General features: G+C 37.4%; 1 protein-coding gene across 7 annotated transcripts in view; it reads left to right on the top strand.

The window, feature by feature from the left end:
- LOC124795089 (protein mono-ADP-ribosyltransferase PARP14-like) overlaps positions 1 to 21,930 on the top strand; it is a 40,986-nt gene that overhangs the window by 13,266 nt on the left and 5,790 nt on the right. For 2 of the 7 annotated variants that reach the window (XM_047258914.1, XM_047258915.1), the window contains one exon: positions 380 to 569. The exons of 4 other annotated variants lie outside the window; for them this stretch is intronic. The gene's annotated coding sequence lies outside the window, so the exon portion shown is untranslated. The remainder of the gene's footprint in view (positions 1 to 379; positions 570 to 21,930) is intronic. One more of the 7 variants, XM_047258917.1, reaches the window with a different exon arrangement.

Below are 21,930 nucleotides of genomic sequence, written 5' to 3' on the forward strand. Positions count from 1 at the left end.
AAACCAATTTTTCCCATCTGATGTGATATGACGTTGCCATGGTGGATGTTCTTATGTAACTAACAGTATCATACCTGTACACCCATGCACACTGAGTAGTACAGTTTGTTTAACATCAAATGTGCACCTTAGGCAATGTTGTATGATTCATTTGTCAATTGTAGCTGATCACTATTAAATTAAGATGCTTACAGTGTCATCTATTGTTATATATTGTAACTATTTATTATTCTTCTGCCAATGTGTTTGCCCTTCTCCGATAATATTCCATTGCAATTTGATGTCATTCTGAACAGTGGTGTTATTTCTACAGCAGCTTGAAAGTTTAACTTTAATTATAATCACCCTATACTTCCTTATGTTTAACTATTGTAAAAAGTTTGCAGAATAAATCCAGAAAAGAAACCCAGCTGAAGTTTAATAAAACAATAGCAGTACCAACCCTTATTTATGGAAGTGTAGTGTGGGCAAGAACAAGATATCAAGAAAGTAGAATACAGTCAGAAGAAATATGATTTCTAAGAAGTGTGGAAGGATGTACAAGGGAAGACCAAGAAAGAAATGAAGAGGTAAGGAAACATTTAGGAATATATAACTTAAATGAGAAAATAAAGGAAAATAGGAGAAATTGGAATGAACAAGTAGACCAACTGGGTGGAGAAAAATACCTTGTAAAGGCTGTAAATTGTAAATGTTCTGTAAGAACATGTATAGGAGGACCATGCAAGAGATTTGTACCCAGGTTGGTTCGTGAAGGAGTAGCTAGTCAAGGTAGTCAAGAAGTGTTGGTACAAAGTCTGAGAAGCAACAAATGGGAAAGGTGTCACGACATTGCTAGCTGAAAGCTGGGGCTCAAGAGGGCATCCAGCCTGGAACCAACACTCCAGGTGGTGGCCAGCAGTCAACACATGATTTATCTCCCATGCTTCCTTTTGATTACCAAGTACAGGTGCATGGTTTGCATGTTGCCAGCAGATCACGTCCCACAACAACGAACAACCTTTGTCGAATTGATAGACCTACACAGCACATAGAACACAAATAATTTTACTTGTACATTATAGGAGGATATTAAAATGAAAAACAACCCTCTCTTAATGGCACCAAGATTGTGTTCAGCCAACAGTATTTTTTATCCAGGTAGTAAGTTATAGTACATGCCATTTTTCGTAGATTTGTTTCAGGTATTGTTGTGTATCATATTTTGTGTGGTCCAGTAAGTCTCACACTTACGGTTCAGCGCGTTAGATATTGCATAAGGTATTATTTATAGCTGTACTAAATTTAAATAGAGAATTGTGACTGAATATCTATTACATATCCGTGATACAAATAAGTTGCAACATTTACTGTATGTTTTTGTAATAACAGTATTTGTGAACAGGCATGGTTTAAGCATATATAAACTTTAAATAGGTAATTATAAATAAATCAGTGACATATATACATGCTTCACAAGTGATTAACTTATTGCCCTAGAGATAATTACAACTGAATGGTGTGTTGTGCTGTATAATAACTGTTAAAAAGAAGTCGATACATTGTGCCATTTCTGAGTTAATTAGTATCAAAGTTAGACAATCAGGCTAATGCGCACACAAATTCAAGCAGCCTTCCACAGAAAGTGTCACAAACATGTTCGGTTGCTTTCCTAAAACTGAACAAGAGACAGATACAAAAATTGGGCATGGCACAGTATCAAGGATTAAACAAAAGCCAAAAGCTGAGCAGTCTCGTGCACTATCATCTATACTGTGAGAATACTTGACACTAGTTGTATATGACAACATGCTTGAATTTGTGCGCACAGTGGCCTGATTGGCTAACTTCAAAGCTAATTAGCTCTGAAACAGGGCAACATGTAGAATTTTTTTCTTAACAATTGTTTCTCTGCACAACCTACCCTGCAACACTCTTACAAGCTTTTAAGACTTTTATCGCCTCAAACTTTGTGGAGGAACACAATTCATAAGTAAATATCCTATCAAGGCTGCTTTGAATTTTGTGAGGTCATTTTCTACAGTAATTTCTTTTGGCAGTTATTCTACATAATTTAAATATATTGTAGTGCTCCTTGTTGGCAAAGTCCTGTTTTTACTTGGTGAGTGTGAAAGTTTTTTTCCGTCCCATGTCTGTTTTCATTTTTGAGGAAGATATTAGGAAATATTATTGTATATTTCTTAATAAACACTGCACTTCCAAGAAAATAAATATGTGGCAAAAGAAGAATTCCCATCCTTTTTGGTCACTCTTCTTTACGACTGTCCTGAGAGTTATAAGCAGTATGAGAGTTGACCCAGAAAACAAACTCATACCAGGGAACAGATATACATTAGTATAGTACTCAGTCATTAGACAATCATATGGCAACCATTTTCAAGCACACTCACTCTTAGCAGTCATTCATCAATTAGGTTTTATGTACTATATCAAGAAGGAGAACCATCAGGGATGTGGAACAATATAAAGTGTGATTGAGGGGTGTTGCTTGGTAACATCAACCAAAACGGCCTTGCTGCACTGGTACTGCGAACAGTTGAAAGCAAGAGGAAAGTATAGCCATAATTTTCTCCAAGGGCATGCAGCTTTACTGTATGGTTAAATGATGATGGCGTCTTCCTCGGTAAAATATTACGGAGGTAAAATAGTCCCCGATTCAGATCTCTGGGTGGCACTACACAGGAGGACGTCATTATCGGGAGAAACATTCTCTGATGGCATTCTACATATCAGAGTGTGTAATGTCAGATCTGTGAATTGGGCTGGTAGGTTAGAAAATTTAAAAAGGGAAATGGATAAGTTAAAGTTAGATATATTGGAAATTAGTGAAGTTCAGTGGCAGGAGGAACAACACTTCTGGTCAGGTGAATGCAGGATTATAAATACAAAATCAGTCAATGCAGTAATAGGCTTAATAATGAATTAAAAAAACTGGAACACAGATAAGCTATTACAAACACCGTAGTGAACGCATTATTGTAGCCAAGATAGACGCGAAGCCCACTTCTATTCCAGTAATACAAGTTTATATGCCAACTAGCTCTGCAGATGATGAAGAAATTGAGCAAATGTATGATGCAACAAAAGAAATTATTCAAATAGTTAAGGGGGACAAAAATTTAATAGTCACGGGGGACTGGAATTTGATTGTAGGAAAAGGAAGTGGAGGAAAAGCAGTAAGTGAATATGGACTGGGGTAAGGAATGAAAGAGGAAGCTGCCTGACAGAATTTTGCACAGAGCATAACATAGGTGATATTTGCTTTTAGAATAATGAAAGAAGACTGTACACATGATAGATGCCTGGAGACAGTGGAACGTTTCAGAGAGATTATATAATGGTAGAAAAGAGATTCAGTAACCAGATTTTAAATTTGAAGATATTTTCAGGGGCAGATATGGACTCTGATCACAATAAAACTGAATAAACTGGAGAAGGGTAGGAATTTAAGGAAATTAGACCAGGATAAACTGAAAGAACCAGAGGTTGCAGAGAGTTACAGAGAGAGCATTAGGTAATGGTTCATAAGAACAGGGGAAATAAATAAATAGAAGAAGTATGGGTAACTTTGAGAGATGAAATAGTGAAGGCAGCAGAGGATCAAGTAGGTAAAAATATGAGGGCTAGTAGAAATCATTGGATAACAGAAGAGATATGAATGTCATTGGTGATAGAAGCAAATCTAAAAATGCCATAAATGAAACAGGTGAAAAGGAATACAAATGTCTCAAAAATGATAGTGACAGGAAGTACAAAATGGCTAAGCAGGTATGGCTAGAGGACAAATGTAAGGATGTAGAAGTATCACTGGAGGTAAGATAGATACTGCTTATGGGAAAATTGAAGAGACCTTTGGAGAATGGAGAACCCCTGTATGAATACCAAGAGATCAGATGGAAAACCAGTCCTAAGCAAAGAAGGGAAAGCTGAAAGGTGGAAGAAGTATATAGAGGGTCTGTACAAGGGCTATGTACTTGAGGGCAATGTTATGGAAATAGAAGAGGACGTGGATGAAGATGAAATTGGAGGTATGATACTGTGTGAAGAATTTGACAGAGCACTGAAAGACCTAGGTCGAAACAAGGCTGCAGGAGTAGACAATATATATGAGACAGGCGAAATACCATCAGACTTCAAGAAGAATATAATAATTCCAATCCAGAAGAAAGCATGTCAGTTTTGCAAAATACTGTTTCTAGCATTTGTAGACGTAGAAAAAGCTTTTGACAATGTTGACTGGAGTGCTCTTTTTCAAATTCTAAAGGTGGCAGGTCTAAAGTACAGGGAGTGAAAGGCTATTTACAACTTGTACAGAAACCAGATTGCAGTTATAAGAGTCTAGGGGCACGAAAGGGAAGAAGTGGTTAAGAAGGGAGTGAGACAGGGTTGTAGCCTATCCCTGATGTTGTTCAACGTGTATATTGAGCAAGCAGTAAAGCAAACAAAAGAAAAACTTTGAAGAAGGAATTAAAATCCATGGAGAAGAAATAATAACTGTCGATGATGTAATTCTGTCGGAGACAGCAAAGGACATGGAAGAGCAGCTGAATGGAATGGACAGTATCTTGAAAGGAGGATATAAGAGAACCCCATGAGTTTTGCTACTTGGGCAGCAAAATAACTGATGATGGTCGAAGTAGAGAGGATATAAAATGTAGACTGGCTATGGCAAGGAAAGCGTTCCTGAAGAAGAGAAATTTGTTAACATTGAGTATAGATTTAAGTGCCAGGAAGTTGTTTCTGAAAGTATTTGTATGGAGTGTAGCCATGTATGGAAGTGAAACATGGACGGTAAACAGTTTAGACAAGAAGAGAATAGAAGCTTTCAAAATGTGCTAAAGGTGAATGCTGAAGATTAGATGGGTAGATCTCATATAACTAATAAGGAGGTACTGAATAGAATTGAGGAGAAGACGAATTTTTGGCACAACTCGACTAGAAGAATGGATTGGTTGGTAGTTCATGTTCTGCAGCCTCAAGGGATCACCAATTTAGTATTCGAGGGAAGCGTGGAGGGTAAAAATCGTAGAGGGAGATGAAGAGATGAATACACTAAGCAGATTCAGAAGGATGTAGGTTACTTTAGTTATTCGGAGATGAAGAGGCTTGCACAGGATAAACTAGCTTGGAGAGTTGCATCAGATCAGTCTCTGGACTGAAGACCACAACAACAACAGGTAACAGCAAAGTCACTGTACTGCTTAATGCTATTTAGACATGTTCCATGTAAATGTAATCGAGTAAATTAGTAAGAAAGCAACTACTTTGGAAAAATGTGCTCTCTCCTCAGTTTTATGATAGCTGCTGTTTATCTCCTATTAGTAGCTTAATATTTACTTGTTTGTAGTGGTATTTTTCAAAGAAAATATTTTTAGACCTATATAAAATGAGTCATTTAGAGTCATATTTTTAATCCCTGATCCAGATATTCAGATAATTTGTAGAAAGTGTGGCAGATGAGATACCTTTTTAATTTTCTTTTGATTGATAGGGATTCCCAATTTCTTGCTTTTTGTTAGATCTGAGCTTGTTGAATCTCTTACCACTAGGGTACATAACTCCATTCTGCACACTGCACAAGGAGACAAAGTTTACATGACAATTATTTTGTGTTGTATTGTGACTGGTTTTATCACACAAACTGAAACTATTTTTTTTATTATGGGCAACAAAAACCATTTAGTATAAATATGTTGAGAAATGGGTAAGAATTTCAAGACCTTTAAAGAGACCTTTGCAAGATGTATGATTATCTACTTTACAGAATATTCTTACTGCTCAGTTTTGCAGAACTGACACTATTTAGTTTGAGTGCACTGCTCCAGAAGATAATTCCATAAGGCAAAACACTCATGACTTTTAGAGCAACACACTGGGAGATTCTTCTAAAGGCATAACACATGGAACTGTGTTGCTTCATCAGTTATCAATGTGTTGACTCCATTTTATCTTGTTACCCAATTGGACCTGAAGGAATTTTACACAGTGTCTTTCATTTAGTGTATGACCATTAATTTTTACTTTAATGTTTTGATTATTATTGCTTGTTTGAAACTGCGTAACTTGAGTCTTTGAGAGATTAAGATTTAAACTGTTATTACTATTTATTACCAATTCTTTCATTCACCAGCCAAGACTGGATAGAGGGCATTAAGATACAATAATATTACCAAGATACAATAATATTACCACCATAAAATGAGTACAGTATTGCAGTTTATACCATGATACTAATGTGGATACTATACAACATATTAAAGTTGACTAGTTTACAGTATACTTGACAACAATATCTCAAATATAAAATCAATACAAGAACATAGTGTTATTAAATGGCAGAGGTGCTGTTGTAGTTACAGTACTCGGTTGCAACTCAAGTAGATTCTGTGCTATTACCAGAGAAGAATTCTTCAATACTGTACAAAGATCGCTCTTTTAATTTGCACAAAATGTTAGTTCTAAATTTCTGCATTGATAAAGGGTAATATATTTAGTCAGTGCATTAAATAGTTTTAAGGTTGCCATTGGGAAGCTGTTTTGGGCCTTTGTTAATAGATATCTTGGCTGAGCTATACTGTCTTCATTGCAAGTGCCGTGTTGGTGAACTACATTTCTCTTTCTGTTGGTCTCATGATTCATGTCTGCTGAATGGCCCCATGGCAACACTCCATAACTGATGTGGATGTGAAACATTGCATAGTACACTGTTTGCAGTTACTGTTCTGATGTTATACTTTTCAGTTTCTTCAAGAGATTGCAACTGAACTCGGGCTCGTTTACTACCTATTTTTCACGTGGCTCATCTGTAAAGGGGGTTGGTAGTAAATGGTTGCATTTGCGCCCCTATTATTGAGTCCGATATTGGCTGGCTTTTGAAGAGCAGTGAATTGAACTATACACATTCAGATTGAAACTTATTTATTCAAAAGAAACACTTTATCGTTGTGGCCATGCATTTTTAAGTTCACAAATAATAATCGGTGCAATTCGTACACTGTTTGTCTCATACCCACACACTTTCACTTTGTTCCTTCGCATACCCTGGCGTCCATGCTTGCACTCGCGGCACTTTGCCGCTCCCAACTCGCCACCACAACGGCCAACGACAAAAGACCCCGATTTTCCCGCTCACATCCACAGTCCTGAGTCGGGTCACATGACACCACAGTAGTCAAAATAATTGCTAAACATGGCCACAATTCGTTTACAGTATTTTATAATATTTAAATACTTAAATCTAAATACATTGTATAATTTTACAAATTATCACCACACTTATATAATTCGTTGCAATTAAAAGAAAACCAAAACACTATCCAACGGAACTACAACGTCCATCAAAACACAAACAAATATTTTCCGGTCTATTTTGCCCAGCATATTATCTCTGCTGCCGTGCTTTAAATTTTAAATTACTTGAAAGAGTTCCATATTATCCCCTGTTACCTTACAAGATATAGGATCTGTGAAAGTTTGGAACATACATATTAAGAGTGCTGATGCAAGGTTAACGTGGTATCGATGAAAATGCCCAGACCTTTAATGGATGTTGTGTCAGCCAGTGCTCCAGTATCACTGAGGATGCACATCATCCTCTGTGTTCTCTGTCGTCATCAACTTCCATCTTGCTCATGGTGAATCATGCCTTGGCTTAACTGAATAGGACTACTGGTTGTTGAACAGCCTCTCCTTTTGAGGACAGGCTTGAAAAAGGGCCTAAGTCATTAATGAAAATTGGGAACAACAGAGGCCCTGTTATGGACCCCTCTGGCAAACCACGTTGTAACTTCTTGTACTGATAACAGCCTGTCTTTTGTTACTCGGTTAGGATTCAAGAGTTCGCAGAACAGATTCTCCGATAGCATATGATTTTAGTTTTCTGAGTGGAGCCTTATTTGGGATACAGTTGAATGCCTTTCTAAGGTCACAGAGTACCACTGCTATAAACTCTTTGTCTTCAAAACCCAGACTTATACTTGTAACTAATTGGTGTTCTGCTGTTGTCATTGACCTGCCCTTCCGAAAGTCATTTTGTGCATTGTAAAAGTAACACAATAGTTGATCTTTCATTACGGGCTCTATCACCTGAGCTAGTACTGTTATTATAGATGTGGGCCTGCAGCTTGACACTTCATGTGGGTTACCTTTTTTGTGAATAGGTACTACGTGTACTACTTTTAGGGAGTCTGGAAATTCCCAAGCTTGGAGACATTTATTACGGCTGTCCAATTTCCTGGATTATAATGTTTGATGTACTACAGAGTCTGCTCTAAATATTGAGACTCCCTGAGGGTTTGTACTTCTTTTTTACAGTTTTTGTTATGTCATTTGGATACAAGTCTTCTGCTTTGTCATGATGCATTTATTTCTGAATTTTAGCTGCAGAGTTTGGAATTTCACATACTTTGCTTTCGACTGTTGTTATGAAATATCAATTAAATTCATTGGACTGCAAGAATTAGAGCAAGTGGTGCTTCTTTTCCTGTGTTCATTAACCAGATCCAATGTTGCTGTGCAAGGATTGTCAGTTTCTTCAATAAATTTGGCATTATTTTTCTTCTTTGCGTTTTCTATTTCCTTTCTGTAGATCCCTTTGGCATGTGAATAACAGTCTGCGTCTTTACTTGCTTTGAGCTTATTTAGTATTTGGACAATATATTTTATTTTAGTTAGTCTAGTAGTATACACTATCTTTACTTCTGTGTGTACTTTGATTTGCTAGTTGAATAACTGTTGGGTTTTAGTGAAAAAATTTCATCAAATTCGACTTTAAAAGTGTGGAACATGCAACTGAATGCATCATTTGGTGCCAATTTTCCAACTGTTTGGTGTCAGTTTACAGCAGACACTGAAGTTTTGAAAGCATCTAAATGCTTCATTGCAACAACCCTATTGAGGAACACATAATTTGAATGCCAGCTGTGAATTTGTTGTGTACTTACTGAGTTTCTCCATAGTTAATGATTATTGCATTGTGATCTACTAGTGTAGGGCAAATTACACTTTGTAGTGCCAGCTATTTAGGCTTGTGACAGTTGTGTCAAGACAGACACCTGCTCTTTTTGGTAGATAATTTGCCACAAAAAGGCCATAGCTGCCTACTAAGTTCATGAAAGCTCTCAGGTTATCACTATATTCTGTGATATGAATGTTGAAGTCTCTACGTAGGCAATTTTTACTCCTAGGCACACTAGATGACACAGACAGATTCCAGTTGGTTGATGAAATTTTCAGAATTGCTATGTGGGGAACAGTACACAGAAACAACTGTTAAGTTAGCATTTGGCAGCCCCAAAGCAAATAGTTCTAAGCCCAGATTTACACATAAGTTTTATGTCAATTTTCTTGATACTGCACTTACTATTTGCATACACAGACACATCACCATGCAGATATTCAGTATATCCATAGTATCATGTTTCTGGTTGGGCTAGCCAGTGCTGACACATGCATAATACATTGGTACTCAGTTCCTCAACAAAGAGTGACAATATATAAAATTTTCTCCAGAGGCACTGCACATTTGTGTTGGCTATAACTAAGTCTTCCTTTTTTCCCAGTGCTGTCATTTACCTTTCCACTAGGATGTTGGTCTTGAAGAGTTTATTGCATGGGTACAGGTAGCATCCTCCAGAATAAAAAATGATTCATCCCAACATTCTTGGGCCGTATACTGTTGTCAATAATTTTATCTTTTAGGTCAAAAATTAACACCAATGTCAAAGCTGTTATTTATTCCGTTCATTTCCAGTTGTTCAACTGTAAAACTGCTGTAATGCGGAGAAGTGTTTTGTAAGAAGTTAGTTAAGAGTTTTAGCTGTGGTGCCACCGTTTACTTTGATTAGGTGGAATTGGACATTATTCTCACGTAACAGCAGTTGATTTTCATTGCCAGTATGTATTATGACTTTACTTCTGTTTTTAGCACTGACATTTTCGAATGTTTACGTATTAGGTTTCAAGGCGTACTGTTCACCTGCTTTTCCCTATTTTATTTCCTTTTGCTGTGTCTGCAGTGATTTTGAGCAGTTCTTTTTATTTATTTATTTTAGCTACATTTGAATTTCTTAGGCCTCCTCAACTGTTCACTTCCTGCCAGTTTTTATTGACACTTTTTGAAGAGTTTCCATTCACCCTGCCATTTACATGTGTATTTGATTTGTTTTCAGTGATAGATTTTGTTTCACTGATGTACTGACTGTTTGCACTTGATGCAGATGCCACAGTAGCAATGTTTGATACTTCACCATTATATGTTATTGGAAAATTACCCCCTGATAGATTCATAGTCTTTTTACTACTATTATGATTGGTGACAGTGATAGGTGCTGTTTTTCGGATACACTCCAGTCTTGCATTTGGGTTTTGCCTCAGTTTAGCAATGTTGACCTCTTCAGTTTCAGGCATAATATGTGACACATGATTTTCCATGGCCTCTACAAGTTGTCTTTCCATGTTTCTTGAAGACTGAGATGCTTCTTTCATTCGTAGTAATAAAATTCCTAACCTATAGGTTATGGCAATCACAGTGTCTAGTTTTTCTTTTATTTGTTTCTTATCACTGTTAAGTTACTTCACTATTTTAGTAAAATTACTCATTAATGCAACTGCATTAGCAAAGAATCACTCATAGGCCTGTTTAGCTATTATCTGTCAAGTATGTTCTACGATTGGGGCCTTCATTAGTGTGCTTCTATTACTTTTTGAACTGCCCTTTAAAGTCACTGGAAGACCATTTATGTAGGTTAGCAACAAGAGTGGGCCTAGTACTTATGCCTGTGGTACTCCACATATTATGCTCCCCCATTCTGAGGCTATTTTAATATCCAAGATACTGTCTGTTAATGAGACTCTCTGGAGATTGTCAAGCAGGATATTGTGACACACACAATCAAAGCCTTTGGCTAGGTTCCTGAACATACCAGCCGGATAATTTTTCATGTTTAGCTCTGTTAGCAGTTCTTTCTTGGGCTGTTGCATTGGTTTCTGTATGGAGAAACCTTTAAAGGCCAAACAGAGGTGGTTAACAAGTCTTGCTCGGTTAAATGAGTCAGTATTCTATCATAGGACCTCCCTCAGATACTTTTGAAAGGGCTGAAGGAGTGATATTGGTTTGTAATTAGAGTTGTTCTTTTTATCAACAGTTTTATTGGATGTTATGACAACATATTTCAGTATGACAGGAAATATGCTGCAAGTCAGCACAAAGTTCTAATATTCTGCTAGAAACACCATTAGAAATACTACTTTTTAGTAACCTGATGAGTTATGTAACCACCATAGGAGCTGTATTTTTGAAAGTAATGTCTATTGGTGGTGCATGCAATGTCTGTATAAAAAAATCTGACACGTCTGATATTGCCGGCAGTGTTCTCAGCCGCTGTGATGAAGTAATCACTGAATTTGGTGGCCAGTGATTTGAAAGTGTCACTGTTTCTGCTAGAGCTGTTTTCTGGGGACTTAATTTCATGTGGATAATTAGGTTTGTTTGTTTCTTGTTTAATAATGTTCCAAATAATTTTGCCTTATTCTTAGTGTTTTTTATGTGCATAATAAATGAGCATTTAATAACAGACTGGAGAGTTGGACAATATTGATGGTAATGGAGTTTCAAATGTTGGCTAGTCCTTGTTCTCTGAATTACATAGAGCTCTTTTTTTTTATAGCACAAGATACTTTTTCCCTGCAGCCAAACCCCCCCCCCCCCCCCCGTATTCTTGCTGTTGTTCAATTTTGTCTGTATTTGGTTTAGGGGATTAAAAGACTCAAAAGTATTTTGGATTAAAAGACTCAAAAGTATTGTAAGAACATGTTAAAAGAAGAAAAAGAAGAAGATGAAGAAGAAACACACACCATTCATTCGCATAAGCAAAGACATTTCACGTTCGGACCAGAATGCCCTTTAATTATGCCTGTCTGCAACTGTTGTCTTCTTTATGGTAAGTGGCAATCTGTCTTTTTCTACATTGTTGATTTTCCAACCAAGAGTTTCTGTAGCATCTTCTGTCATTGTCCAGTGCCGTGACATGCACGGGTGTTTGAAAGTACAGTGCCGTGAAACTTTCTGCTGGACGTCAGAGACGCTATACACAAGTGACATTTGTTCTGTGATTTACTCTTTGATTGTTGATTTCTGTTCTACGTTCTACTCTGTGGCGGAAGCGTGAATCCAAATGTGTTAGATATGGAATAATTTACCATGCTCAACTTTTCTCATGCCTTTGCACGAGTTATCGGTTGCAGTGTATTATTGTCTGTTCCGACCGCAGGCTTTCGTTAATAAATTATTACATCGAGCTGAGACAACCCTACTTCTATTATTCAGCCTACAAGCACACGCAGATGTTAAACTGTCGATTGTGGTAATTCAAACTGGCACCGACAGCTTCCATTGTTTAAAGAAGATGTTTAAGAAAGAATTGAATTTTCCATTAACACTGTCTACCCAACATTCTTCCCATAATTTCTCTCTAAAACACCTTTTTTAAATCGATGTTCATGATTCTCAATGCAGTACTTTTCTTCTGTGATCTATACTGAAATAGTTGGTATATTTTATTGTTAACATTTGACCATAATGCGAGGTCTGTTCAAAAATTCTGGAACTTTGTCCACAAACTTTTTCTGCACTTACCTTTTACTTATTGTGCATGGTCTCCTTTGAAATACTCTCCTCCTCAATTAATACACTGCTCCAAACACTGTTTCCATTTCTGGAAGCAGTCTTAGTACGCCTCTTGCTGGATGACATGAAGTGCTGTCTGCAAATTTTCTTTTATCTCATCTACTGTTGCAAATCTTAATCCTTTAACAGGGTTTTCAGTGTTGGGAATAAAAAAAGAAATCTGCGGAGTGTGGAGGATGAGTCAGCACAGTGATTTCGTTTTTTGTGCAGTAGTCGTGCACCAACAGGGATGAATGTGAGGGTGCAGAGCCATGAATTGTGTCACCACACTTCAGGCCATTTCCTTCTCACATTTTCTCACAGGCATCACAACACATCTGATACCGGTATTACCTTGGCATATCATAAAATGCCCAAAGGACTAAGTGGAAGGACTGGCCTGAGGATAGGGGAGCATTCACTTTTTATTGCTCACAATATATATTGAAGTCAATCAACAGAAGTCACAATTAGCATAAACTTCAAGTGAGAGAACATGTGTAAATGAAGCCTATCAGTTGGCTTTAAATACCAAAGAAAGTATAACAGCTTTTCAGATGAGAAAGATAAGGCTTTTTATAAAAAAATAGAATACACTTGAACGCCTAAAGGACTACCGTAAGTTCACTTACAGATAGTTTTAAAGCCTTGCCCAAATGTATTCTTTTTGAAAAAAAAAGGGTAACCTTACACATGAACTGTAAATACTATTTTTTGTATTAACAGAATAGTGAAGGAATAACATTTATAATAATAAACTCCCAGTGAGAGAACATTCATACATGAAGCCTATCAGTTGGCTTTAATCACCAATGAGTGTATAACAAATTTTCAAATGAGAAAAGTAAAACCTTCTTTATAGAAAATAGAAAACACTGCACGCCCAAAGGGCTATTGTACATTCACTTACAGACAGTTTTAAAACCTTGCCCAAATATATTCGTTGACAATAAACAGTAACATTACATATGGACTCCCAACCAGACATGCAATAATATACATCAGACACTTCTCTTACAAATAGTTCCTGGCTCACGGCATTGGCCAAGTGCAGACATGAATGTCCTGCAGAGCAGCCAACACGGGCCACACCTGGTTGTGCCGCTTGGGCCCTCTTTATTGGCCTGACCGAGGGCGTGATGTACAGTAGGTGCGTCTGACTTCACTCCCCACGAACGGTTAACTCAGAGGGCTGTCATTGGGTGCACCTGGGCCTTAACGGAAAGTTCAGTTCCGTCAGATACAAGAACAAGTGAGAACCCAAAGGTGTAGCCCAGTCCCTCCACTTAGGCACAGATGTGGAACAAATTGTCAACAATTATAGTCCAACAAATCGCATGTGAAGATGTAGCAACAACACGCTACAACGGAATGTCTCAAACAGTGCTATGTTAATAAAACCAAAATCAGTCACTTAAAACAACTTAAAATAAAAGGCTTTGCAGCAGTATCGAAAGAGTTAAAACAAATTGCGACTGCTAAATTTAGCTTACAAGTAACAATTAAACAAGATTCAGGGTTGAGATATTTTAAATAACTGATTGAGCTCACTTCCATGCGTGATATCCCCAAAAAGACACTAAATGATATTTTCTCCTTACGATAATCAAGCCCTTGTTGGATGCCGACATTCAAACCTCGGCACAAGTGTCTCACAGAGTTAGCATACTTTGATACATCATACAGTTCAAGATCCACAATATTACCTGAAACAAACTTAAGACTCAGTTTTAAAACATTATACACAATAAGCCCCACAGCTTGGATGGTAAGGCAGAACGTCAATGCTACTAGACACCAAGCAATGACAGTTCGATCAGAATGATGCAACAAATTGCGTAGCATACAACCACAACAAGGATTACTAACAGAGTTTTATAACTGAGCACTTGCTAATAGTTTGTTTCAGGTGAGGTACACTTGCAATACGTAAGGCAGAAAGTGCATGGCTGGTGAAAGACATAAACAGAATGATGTCACCTTATCAGGTCAGTGAAATAATTGTCCAACAGCATCAGAAAAGTAGGTCATCAGTACAATCTCCCAATAAAATGTAATTGGTTAATGGCCACCAACTGCTTGGTTGCACAAACCATCTCAAGACACAGCCATTACAACTGTCCCTGTACAATGCTTTTTCAAAACACCTCTTCACTGACCGAGTTACCTCCCCTCCTCAGGCAATTGCACCGTCTCCTCCCCGTCTCCAAACAACTTCTCGCGCTCACCTGTCGATCCATTCACAGCCCTGCCACCTCGCGACCGACACACAAGTGCTGAAAAGTTAGCATCTCTGAATAAATATCGATAGCTGCAAAGCTGGCATGGCTCAACGTCCTGATACTATGTTTGATTAATAGTTTGTCCATGTGGTACAAATTCATGATGAACCAATCCTTCAGAGTCAAAAGAAAACTATCTGCATGGCTTTGACATTTGAGCTGATCTGATGAGCATTTTTTTGGTGTTGGAGCAACTTTCTTGACCCATCGTGAAGATTGAACCTTGATCTTAACATCATAACCATAGATCCACATCTCATCACCAGTGAAAGATTCTCTTAAGGAAATTCTTGCTCTCATTTGCGCTATCCAAAAGCTCTTCACAGATTATGAGGGAAAGGTCTTTCAGGTCTTGACTCACGAGCCAGGGGATGAACTTAGCAGAATCAGGTGACTCTGTTGTGGGGAAAAAGGGAGAGGAACAGAGAAGGGGAGATACATGCATACATACATTAATCCTTGTTCCATAGATCATGAATACGACATTTCGTAATGATGTGGAACGTGTCACTTTAACATAAGTTTTCTTTACACAAATTAATTAAATTTTTTTTTTTTTTTTTTTTTTTTTTTTTTTTTTTTTTTTTTTTTTTTTTTTTTTTTTTTACAGTTACTACTTTATATTTAAGAATTCATCTATTGAGTATGAGTAGAAGGAGCTGTCATTCAGAAATTCTTTTAATTTGCTTTTAAATGTTGGTTGTCTATCTGTCAGACTTTCAATACTATTTGGCAAATGACCAAAGATTTTTGTGGCAGCATAATTCACCCCTTTCTGTGTCAAAGTGAGATTTAATCCAGAATAGTGAATAACATTCTTTCTTCTAGTGTTGTAACTATGCACTTTGCTGTTATTTTTGAATTGGGATGGGTTATTAATGACAAATTTCATAAGTGAATATATGTATTGTAAAGGTACTGTGAATATCCTGAGTTCCTTAAATAAATGTCTGCAAGGTAATCTAGGTTGGGCTCCAGCTATTATTGTGATTACACGCTTTTGTGCAATGAATACTTTCTCTCTTAATGACAAATTGCTCCAAAATATGATGCCATATGAAAGCAGTGAATGAAAATAGGCATAGTAGGCTAATTTACTGATATGTTTATCAACAAAATTTACAATAACCCTAATAGCATAAGTAGCTGAACCTAACCGTTTTAGCAGATCATCGATGTGTTTCTTCCAATTCAATTTCTCATCAGTGCACACAACCAGAAATTTCGAGTATTCTATCTTAGCAACAGACTTCCATTCATAGTCTATATTTATCAGTGGTGTTATGCCATTTACTGTACAGAATTGTATAAACTGCATTTTCTCAAAATTTAGTGAGAGTGCATTTGCAGGGAAACACTTAATAATTTTCTGAAAGACATCATTTGCAATTTCCTCAGCTGATTCCTGCTTCTTGGGTGCGATTACTATACTTGTATCATCAGCAAAAGAACTAACTTTGCATCTTCATGAATATAGAGTGGCAAGTCGTTAATATATATTAAGAACAATAAGGGAGCCAAGACTGAACCCTGTGGGACACCATTCTTGATACCTCCCTAGTTAGAGGACTATGTTGGTTTTTGTAGACTATCTGTACTGTTAATTTCAACCTTCTGCATTCTTCCAGTTAAGTATGAATTAAACCGTTTGTGCACTGACTCACTCACGCAAGTGCACTAGGGGATACAAGGATGTATGAGACACTCAAGTAGAAGCGAGTAAGTCAATAGGTGTAAGTGAAGGATTGGGTCTAGCAAAGATAGAGGCCAGGGAGGTTATGGGAACAAAGAATATGTTCCGCATAGAGTTACCTCCTGTGAAATTCAGAAAGATTGGTATTTATAGGAAGAATTTGTCAGCAACTGCTTTCTTTGAAATTGGGATTACCACATTCTTCTTTAAGTGTGAGGGTATTTCGTCTGTCTCATATATCTTGTACACCAGATGGAGGAGTTTTGTAATTGCTGACTGTCCCAAGGCTATCAGTAATTCTGATGGAATATCGTCTATTCCCAGGGCCTTGTTTTGACTTAGATCTTTCAGAACTTTGTCAAATTCTTCTCACAGTATTGTATGTCCCATCCTATTTTCATCTATGTCCACTTCTCTTTCTATAATATTGCTTTCAAGTTCGTCTCCCTTGTATAGACACTCTGTATACTCCTTCAGCTTTCGCTTCTTAGCTTAGGGCTGGTTTACCATTTCAGCTCTTGATATGCATACAGCTGCTTCTCTTTTCCCCAAAGGCCACTTTAATTTTCATGTAGGCGATATCTATCTTTCCCCAAATGAAATATGCTTCTAATCCTTACATTTGTCCTCTGGCCCTTCCTGCATAGGAATTTGGTGCTTCCTGTCAATCTCGTTTTTTTTTAAACGTTTGTATTTCCTTTTGTCAGCTTCATTTGCTGCAGTTTTAAAATTTCCCCATCCATCAGTTAGATTCATTATGTCTTGTGTTATCCAAGGACTTGTACTAGGTTTTGTTTTTTATGTATTTGATCCTCTGTTGCCTTCACTATTTCATCTCTTGAAGCTACCCATTCATCTTCTACGATATTCCTTTGCCCCATTCTAGTCAACCATAGCTTAATTCTCCCTCTGAAGCCCTCAACAACCTCTGGCTCTTTCAACTCCTTAATCTCCTACTTTTTCCAATTTCTTCATTTTTAATCTACGGTTCGTACCCCAGAGTCTACACTGCCCCTTAAAATGTCTTACAATTTTAAAATCTGTTTCCCAAACCTCTGTCTAACCATTATATAATCAACCTCCTGTGTCTCCATGTGTCTTCCACATTTACAACCTTCTTTTATGATTCTTAAACCAAGTGTTAGCAATAATTATATTATGTTCTCCTGGTGTATATGCATGCCCATGGACAACAGGGAGATCTGGGAAAAACCTGGGAATTTCTTCCTCTGGAAGAAAATTGGGAAAAACTGGAATTTTTTAGAGTTCCAGGAATTTTTCATTTGTTAGATTTCAGTTAATTTTTTGTTAGTTTGACTGGTAGGAACTGATGCTCCAACAAAAAAATTTTGCTGTATCCCACTACTGCAACAATAAAACATGAATGAGAGAAAAAAAAACAAAATAAAACTTAAGTTGCAAAGGAAATGTGTCATTTATGAGAACAACAAAGCACAGTGCACACACCAGCATCTGCCAACAGAAAAATGCGTTAAAGGCTGTAGGATGAAGCACTAGTTAATATCAACAAACTGCTCCCAGTCAGCATGAGCATGGTGTCACTATTATTTACATTAGGTCCGTTTGCGCAGTTGCCAGCGGGCTCATGCACATGCTCAGTTGAGACACGTGTGAGCAGTACCTTCTCCCACTTCTGGCTACTTGAAGTGTGGCTGCTAACTGTATCAGTAGTAGCAACATGCAGCCAGATGCTACCCAGAAACATTTCTCTGGTGCGCCCAAGCTTCCAGATTCACGCATGTGCAGAGTGGTCAGAGTAGTAGTGGGGAGGGGATAGTCTCTACAAGATCTATGTTTACGTTTAATGATTTTCTGTTTCCTCTCCATCTACAGCTTTCGCATCAGATGAAAACAAGACGGATTTCTGTGGCTAGGAGCTATCAAGAAAATTAAAGTACATAATTAGAGAAGGCTGAAATATGTCACCAGTTTCAGTTTCCTGATTTAATTTTATTGCCCCATTCTTGGTAGTTGCATTAATTGCCTTGCAGAACACTGAAGTTATTTTTGTCTGTTTGCTAAAGGATTTTGGCTTTCATTAATTTTTTCTACAGACACAGTCAATTTATTTTAAATGAGTGTTTCATTCCACACTATTGGCAAGCTGTAACTGTTCGCTGAATTTCAAGTGTACATTTTCATCTTCTGGCACGTATGGCATTTTGACATAATAAAGAACCTAACATGAGACAATACAATAACGCTACTCCAAGAAAATTTGCAACCACACTGGGAAGCTTAATTGAATTGTTTATGCACAAAAGTAAATCTTCTTACTTACTGTCTTCCCTGATGTTCCAGTTTTAATGGCTAGCGCTGTAATTCATCTTGTCTTTTGCCTGCCTTCTTCTGATTGCTCAACTGTTGTTTATAGGATTTGGCTTTGATGGCTGTGGAAATCACAATGACTCTGTATGTAGTATCTACCTTATCCCGTTTCTATTTTGTATCTCCATGGATGTGTCTTGTTTGCCTTCATAAGTTCATGCAAATTTCCTGCTTTTTATGATGTAAGACCTTCCCTTTGTGTAGTAAATACTTCAGCATTCATAACAGCCAACCCAAGGTAATACTGCAATGTGCATATTTGTCACTTTGATTGTGATGTCTTACTTTCTTCACATGCACTTGAGTGTGTAAACTGCAAAGTTGTACTTGTGTTGCTCATAACAGATGACTTACTGCCTGCATACTTTAAGGCTGATTGAAAAGGAGTGGCTTAAGGGATCAAAATTGCAGTGCTGGAACATAAGTTTTACATTTATGTTTAATACCCTAAGAAAAATATAAACATTCACTCTTCCACAGCATTCATATAATATTGACCATGGCTGCTGTACATAATTCATTCTACTACCAAAGACATATCAGATTAATTTCTGTGATAGGGACCATCTCTCTTTACATGGCTATGTCTACATCTATACTCTGCATTTTAGAGAATACTTTCCATTGAACCATGTAGGCTAACATGGTTCTATCCCACTCCATTTGAGCACAGAGTGTGAGAAGAATAACTGCATCTCTGTGCAGCAATATGTAGTCTAATCTTGTCCTTGTGGTCCCTGTGGGAATGATATATAAGAGTTTGTAGTATATTCCATGATTCTTCACTTGATACTTAAATATTAAGAAGTAAGCTTTTGTGTGAGAAATAGTTTTCAAGTGTGTGCCACTTCAGGTTTTACAGCATTTCTTTGACACTTTCCTGTTGGTCAAACTAACCTGTTACCTGCATAGTGTCCTTTGCAAACATTTATTATCCCCTGTTAGCCCTATTTGGTGTGTGTCCCATAAATTTGAGTGTTAAAGAATTGGGTACATGAGTGTGTTTTGTGTTTGTGTTTGTGCCATAGATAGCTCCATGCTATATTAAATGGATATTTGTATTATTTTATCCTACTCGTGTATATCTCAAGGGATGGAATGAGTTTGTACATGCAACATTTTAAATCATCCAGATTTGCCAGGCTAAAAATCTTGTTGCTATCAAGGGTGATAGTGGTGGTGTGTAAATATTCACGTCAATTCATTCTGTTTTTCTAATAATAGTTTGAAGTTTTGGTCATTTTGTTTTGATTCATGTAGATCTATTTTCCTTAAATTTGTATTAAAAATAAGAAATCATTTTTTCACAGAAAATTTCACAGTTTGATCCAGAACGTTTCCAAAACGGAGGTTGATACCTCATTGTTCTCAATTTGTTAATAATTGGGAGTATTTCTTGACATAGGAAGTGTCCTTGTCATCAAACATCTGTTGTAAACATTATCAGGTTTGCCATACACAGATTTTGCTACAAAATGAAGAATTTTTATCAGTTGTATATAATTATTTTGCAAAACAGTAATTTCAGGACATATGTAATAAGTACAAACAAGGAAAGCTAAACACTCACCTTGTAGCTGACTGATGCGTGTTGATGCAAGAACTGCAGAAACTTTGGAAATACTTTTGGATTGAAAAAGAACACTCTGAGAAACAGATGTGTTGAGTTGTCCAAGCTGTGAACAGTAAGGGATTGAGTGGGTAAAGGCAACAAATCACTAACTTTGGATTGACTGTGACTGGTGTGGTAACTGACAGGAGAGGAAAAGTAATGGCTAAGGCTGAAGTCATGGGAAAGGGAGTCACAGAGCTTTAGGCGAGACATGTTGGGAGGAAGGTGGATATGCTTGAGAGACTGTTCCATTAACATATTTCAAAGACACTGGGACTGGAGAATCCAAATATTTGGATACTATATCAGATATTGAAGTCTTGGTGCTGTGTGCAGAATTTTCAGCAACAGAGTGGCTGAGTTAGCAGTTAGCCACTGTTTGCTGGTAATCATTTCATGTTAGTAAGTAGGTGGTCAGTTATCCACTCATGGAATTTTCTCCAGTAATTTCTGCAATGAATCTAGTGTAACATGACTGCTTTCATGTGTGTTGTGTAATGCGATTTTTTAAGGACTATATGAGCCTGTTCAGGAGTGCAGTAGTAGTTGGTGGATAGATGTACAGAACATGTATTTCACCTTGTTCATCCACAGGGATGGGTACCGTAGTAGGTGTGGATGTTGTAATGGTGCAGGATTTGGTGCAGGGTATATCATAGGGATGAACTAGGGTACTCCATAGGCTGGGTAGGTGATGGAATACTGCTTTTTGTACTGCGGGCAATATTTTGGGTAAGATATGCCTCATTTCAAGGTACATAAAAATGTGTAGCAGCCTTGGCAAAAGATGAAGTTGAGCTTTTGAAGGCCTTGGTGACTAGTGACAGACTTGCAGTGGCAACAGGTGATGTTACAGGAAATTGCATTGGGCTAGACGGGCAGGATATTGTGAATGAAAATCCATAAATGAGGAAAGGCAATCACTCACCTATGGCTGATTGATGTATTGTACAAATATATATAATAATAGAGAGATTGTTCATAACTTTCAAGCTGTTATACTTTCTGCACTCTCACACATTGTCACTCAAACACACCCATGTGCTAACCATTTATGACCTGTTACTCAGATCGAGAGGAGTGGAGTGAGAGGAAATTAATGTGGCAACGGATGTGGGATAGATGTATGGGGCAAGAAAATTTGAGGTGTAAAAGGTAAAGTTTGTGTGCTGTTACATGTGTGTATCATGCATCAGTCATAAAAAATGAGTGGTTGCATTTCATCATTTCTGTCTAGTGTTTATAATGCCCATACCAATGTTGGGCTGGTGCCTGGTTTCATGCGGCATCATCAGCCCCAGTTGAACCACTCTGTCAGGAGGGTAAATAT

Source organism: Schistocerca piceifrons, chromosome 4 (assembly GCF_021461385.2).
Source record: "Schistocerca piceifrons isolate TAMUIC-IGC-003096 chromosome 4, iqSchPice1.1, whole genome shotgun sequence".
Classification (NCBI taxonomy): domain Eukaryota; kingdom Metazoa; phylum Arthropoda; class Insecta; order Orthoptera; family Acrididae; genus Schistocerca; species Schistocerca piceifrons.